General features: G+C 46.8%; 1 long non-coding RNA gene across 1 annotated transcript; it reads right to left on the bottom strand.

The window, feature by feature from the left end:
- Window positions 249–2,912, bottom strand: LOC110260131. The gene is made up of 2 exons (XR_002342981.1): window positions 2,789–2,912; window positions 249–719 (listed from the first exon to the last, which is right to left on the bottom strand). It is a non-coding gene; the product is annotated as an uncharacterized LOC110260131 (long non-coding RNA).

Raw genomic sequence — 6,000 nt, 5'->3', positions numbered from 1 at the left:
CCAAGAGCCGGGAACCCAGAGTCTTAGACGGGTCCCTGCTGTGCACGTTAAAATCTGCAGGAGTTGATGCAAAGGGCCAGAGTAAGAGGCAGATCATGGATGCTGGAAGGAAGAGAACAAGAAGGTAGGTAGATGCAGAAACAGGGAGGAGAGATCTGGTATATCTGCCATAATTGAGAGAAAAAGGCTTTTCCCAGGAAGCGATTTCACAGAGGCAATGGGGAATGAGAACATTCCAAAATCAGATAAGCTCTTTAAAAGTCAATGTTTATTCCATTAAAAAATGCTCAAGAACCTTTAAAAAGGTCCAAAGACCTAAGGAGATCCAGGTGGCGGAGAAGATCAAAGAGGCAGCTGCTCACTCTTGGTAGGTCCATTGCTTCCGCCTAAACATCAACGTGTTCAATTCTGTACCCCCAAGATTCTTCCGCCCGGAGAGCAGCAGGTTCCTCCGGCTTCCCGCACACCTCATCAGAAACCACCACTCCCAGAGCGACGAGAAAAACAAGGGCAGTGGACACAATAGTCATTGCCAGGGTTAACAGTAGACGGTCCCGAGAGATAGCGGCCATCGCGATTCCAAAAGTCAGTACGAGTAATCCAGCAAAGAATAAAAAGAACACTTTGCAGAATCGATAGGAACACTTGACTTGGGTTATTCTTGGCAACCAGGTCAGTTGTCTATCAACTCGAGGTGAAGAGATCATGATGAGTCTTTTCTGCAGGATTTTGAGGAAGAGAGAAGGTGAGAGAAATCAGCAGCTTGACTGGGAACCTATCCTCCTAGTTTGAAGTGACATCACTTTTATTTTTCATCTTTATATTATGGTAGAGTTGATTTACAATGTTGTCAGTTTCTACTCTATAGCAAAGTGACCCACTTATACATACATGTATATTCTTTTTCGCATATTTTATATCATGTTCTATCACAAGTGACTGGATGTATTTCCCTGTGCCATACAGCAGGACCTCATTGCTTATCCATTCTATTTATTTTTATTTTTTAATTTAATTAATCAATTTTTTTCCCCCGCTTTTTAGGGCCACACCAGCGGCATATGGAGGTTCCCAGGCTAGGGGTCCAAAAGGAGCTATAGCTGCTGACCTACACCACAGCTCACCGCAATTCAGGATCCGAGCCATGTCTGTGACCTACACCACAACTCATGGCGATGCTGGATCCTTAACCCACTGAGCGAGGGCAGGGATCAAACCCACAACCTCATGGTTCCTAGTCGGATTCGTTTCTGTTGCGCCACAATGGGAACTCCTGCTCATCCATTCTAAATTCGATCTTTTGCACCTACCAACCCCAAACTCCAGTCCACACCACTCCCTCCCACCTCCCCCCTTGGCAACCACAGGTCTCTTCTCCATGGGAGTGACATTGCTTTTAGATGTTTCGAATTCTATGAATTACTTGCTAACTTGAGTTAGCAAGTGTCCTGGTTGTGTAACAAAAAGGGCTAGTTATTAAGATAATCTGGGAGTTACTAGAAAATCAGGGATGATTAGTATGTAATCCTAAATTACTTTAAATATTTTGATAATCTACACGAAGGTATCTATTACAAACTTCTGGATCCTTTTCAGAGAGAGCTTTTTTTTTTTTTTTTTTTTTTTTTTTGGTGTTTTGTCTTTTTAGGGCCCCACCCACGGATATGGGAGTTCCCAGGCTAGGGGTCGAATCAGAACTACAGCTGCAGGCCACAGCCACAACAACGCAGGAGGGATCTGAGCCACTTCTGCGACCTACACTACAGCTTTGGGCAACCAAGTCCACTGAGTGAGGCCAGGGATCAAACCCGCCACCTCATGGTTCCTAGTCAGATGCCTTTCTGCTGTGCCACAATGGGAACTCCAAAGAGACCGCTTCTGAATTGAGTACATCATATAGTCCTGGGGTTTGCTAGAGGACAGGTCAAGACTCAGGACACGCATTGCATTTTGTGAGAATATCAGTATTACTTGGTGGTGTATGTAAGACTGACTCATTCAGATGTAGATGAAATGGAACACAAACAAGAGCCCCGTTATTTGATTGAGACACAGACGTCAGGGAATACATGCTAAAAGCAACATGCACTCCAGACACAACATAAGGGAACTCTGACCTGCAGCACAGGGACTTCTTTTTCCCCCCTGCTTTCCTTTATTACTATGACAGAGTTCATCAATTTTCCTAATTTGGAGCTATCCTTGTCTTCCCGAAATATTCATATTGATCAAACTATACAAGAAGGAGTTCCATCGTGACTCACCAGGAACAAACCCGACTAGTATCCATGAGGACATGGGTTCAATCCGTGGCCTTGCTCAGGAGGTTAAGGATCCGGCATTGCCATGAGCTGTGGTGTAGGTCGAAGACATGGCTCGGATCCTGCATGGCTGTGGCTGTGGTGTAGACTGGTGGCTGCAGCTCTGATTCTACCCCAAGCCCTGAAACTTTCATATGCCACTTTGTACCAGGTATGGCCCTAAAAAGACACACACAAAAAAAATCTCTCCGATAACCTAAGACATCACAAAGTTATGGTAAGTGACCAATTAAGAGAATATGTTTTATATACATAGAAGATAGAGGGTTAATTAGCCTTGTGAACAAAGAATATTGACAAAAGAAAGGAAAACAAAAGGCATAGCAGGAAACGCACACATGAGGAATTTCAATGTTCAGGAAATCCAAAAATATGCGCCTGACCTCATCTAGTAATGATAAGAATGCCTGCAGTGGTTTCCAAAGGCACAACTACGATTATAGGGACAAAAAAGGAGATTTATTTACCTCCTATTAAATGCAGCTCTTGAACAGCCAAAAGACTCAAACGCCTTTCAAGACGAAACACCCAGCACAGCTCTTTGTGTTTCTTTTATAAGAGCAGGATCTTGATTGGATAACTGCAGTAACATGCAGTCACAGGACAAGCCATTTCACCCATCAGCTTAGCTTGCTCCCAATTAATCCATTAGTAGAAGATGCTGGGGGTGCTGAGAAAGCTCCTTAAGGGAGATCCTGGTGATCAAACCCCTGCTATGCAGTGGTTAAGGAGCCTGTGCTTATGTGAAACACCAGAATATCATAGGTCTGCTGTCCCCTGGCTCTTGATGGTGGTGGTTTCATTTGGCTTCATCTGAGGATGCTTTGGTCAAGGTGGGGGAAGGCAGGCTGCTTCTCACCCAGTTTTACCAGGGTTTCTCAACTGCCCTGAGCCTGAGAATCCCCGAGGCTCTTACTGAAAACTCAGTTCACCTGGTGCTTCACGGAGGCCTGAGCAGAGGGACCAGGAGTGAGGGTTTTCCACAGCGCCAGGGGATTCTTTTTTTTCCTGCTTTTTGGGCCGCACCTGCAGCATATGGGAACTCCAACTTTTTCCTTTCATTTGAAAAGTCTCACTAGGAAAAAGTTGAATATTACAGATAGAATGAAGAAGGAAAAAGAGGGATTTCCCCCTGCAGAACAGTGGGTTAAGAATCCAGCTCCATCGTGGCTCAGTGGTTAACAAATCCGACTAGGAACCATGAGGTTGAGGGTTCGATCTCTGGCCTCGCTCATTGGGTTAAGGATCTGGAGTTGCCATGAGCTGTGGTGTAGGTTGCAGACGCGGCTTGGATCCCGCGTTGCTGTGGCTCTGGTGTGGGTGGGTGGCTACAGCTCCGGTTAGACCCCTAGCCTGGGAAGCTCCATATGCCATGGGAGCGGCCCTAGAAAAGGCAAAAAGACAAAAAAAAAAGAAAAGAATCCAACTGCAGTGGCTCCAGTCACTGCAGCGTTGGGGGTTTGATTCCTCTCCCAAAGCAGTGGGTTAAAGGCTCTGGTGTTGCCAGAGCTGTGGCTTGGGTCAAGGGATTCAATCCGGGCCCCAGAAACTTCCATATACTCCAGGCACAGCCATAGAAAGAAAAAAAAAGAAAAAGGAACAGGAACACCCTATGTATATGGAGAAAAAGACTGTCAGAAAACACACCATCCTTATTTTTTGGAGGTGGGACTTAATATTAGTTTCTTACAGACTTTCAGTCTCAAAATTATAAGATACCTCAAAAATATCTAGGGGACGAATGCATACTTCAATGGTGGAAAAGTCAAGGCAAAAAATTACAGCTATTTGGAGTTCCTGTCGTGGCGCAGTGGTTAATGAATCTGACTAGGAACCATGAGGTTGCGGGTTCGGTCCTTGCCCTTGCTCAGTGGGTGAAGGATCCAGCATTGCTGTAAGCTGTGGTGTGCAGACGCGGCTCGGATCCCTCGTTGTTGTGGCTCTGGTGTGGGCCGGTGGCTAGAGCTCTGATTCGACCCCTAGCCTGGGAACCTCCATATGCTGCGGCAGCGGTCCAAGAAATAGCAAAAAGACAAAACAAAAACAAAAAGACAGCTATTTAAAATTTTTTTAAATTTTATTTTTAGTCTTTTTAGGGCCACACCTGCAGCCATATGGAGGTTCCCAGACTAGGGGCCCAATCGGAGCTGTAGCCACTGGCCTCCGCCACAGCCACAGCAACACGGGATCCAAGCCGTGTCTGCACCCTACCCCACAGCTCACGGCAATACCGGATCCTTAACCCACTGAGCAAGGCCAGGGATGGAACCTACATCCTCATGGATACTAGTCAGATTTGTTTCTGATGCGCCACAGAGGGAACTCCTCCTTTCTCATTTTATTTTATTTTATTTATTTTTTATTTTTTTGTCTTTTCTAGGGCCGGTCCTGCGGCATATGGAGATTCCCAGGTCTAATCAGAGCTGTAGCCACCGGCCTACGCCAGACCCACAGCAATGAGGGATCTGAGCCGCGTCCACAACCTACACCACAGCTCACGGCAATGCCAGATCCTTAACCCACTGAGCAAGGCCAGAGATCGAACCCTCAACCTCATGGTTCCTAGTCGGATTTGCTAACCACTGAGCCACAAGGGGAACTCCCTTTCTCATTTTATTTTTCCTTTATTTATTTATTTTTTTCCTTTATATTTTTATTTTTTATTTTTTTTGTCTTTTGTCTTTTTTGTTGTTGTTGTTGTTGCTATTTCTTGGGCCGCTCCCGCGGCATATGGAGGTTCCCAGGCTAGGGGTTGAATCGGAGCTGTAGCCACCGGCCTACGCCAGAGCCACAGCAACGTGGGATCCGAGCCGCGTCTGCAACCTACACCACAGCTCACAGCAATGCTGGATCGTTAACCCACTGAGCAAGGGCAGGGACCGAACCCGCAACCTCATGGTTCCTAGTGGATTCGTTAACCACTGCGCCACGATGGGAACTCCCCTTTCTCATTTTAGAACAAGGCACACAGGGCTATCGAGTAGGGCTTGTGGAAAGGTAGGATTGCTACTGTGAGGAAGTTGAGCCAGCGTTCTCAGTATGGGACCCATACATGTGAAAGGAGAAGGAACAGGTTTTCTTTGGCTGATTAGGAAAGATTCTTCCAACCCCTTGCCTGCACTGAAGGACAAGGCAGCGCAGGGGTTGTGACCGTCCGGGGTGAATGATCGTGACTAAAAGGAGGCAGTCACCTTTCTTTTATGATTCACTCCAACGTGCTTACCTCTTTGGATTCATGTACACAGAGGGATAACTCTGTTCAATCAGGTTCCTATGTCACCAGGTATGTATCGTTATGAGGGGAGGAAGAGGAAAAGCTAATGCCAAGAGGAAGCCCAAGACAGACAAGAAAGAAGTGGAGGCGCTGTGGGAAGGTACGGCGACCTCAGTGTCAAAAAGCTGCGTGACGCGACGGAGATCGTCAGACGAGGACTGGCAGAGAAGTGGACCAGGGATGAGAGCGGCTCAGCGGTGAGGGAAAGGGTTGCCTGAAGGGATGTTCTGGGGACTCACAGGTAACGTGATGAAAAGTTACAGGACAGGACCATAGACAAGGTTGGGATGTTGCAAAGGAGCCTGGCCATGAGGTGGGTCCCAAGGGTTGCAAGTGAGTCAGTGGTGTGCACCCCAAAAGCTTCAGGAGTCCACGTGAGACGCCAGAGCAAGAGGCAGCAACTGG

This window comes from Sus scrofa, chromosome 3 (genome assembly GCF_000003025.6).
Source record: "Sus scrofa isolate TJ Tabasco breed Duroc chromosome 3, Sscrofa11.1, whole genome shotgun sequence".
Taxonomy (NCBI): Eukaryota; Metazoa; Chordata; class Mammalia; order Artiodactyla; family Suidae; genus Sus; species Sus scrofa.
The sequence above is the reverse complement of the archived record's forward strand: the minus strand, read 5'-3'. Positions and strand labels throughout refer to the sequence as shown.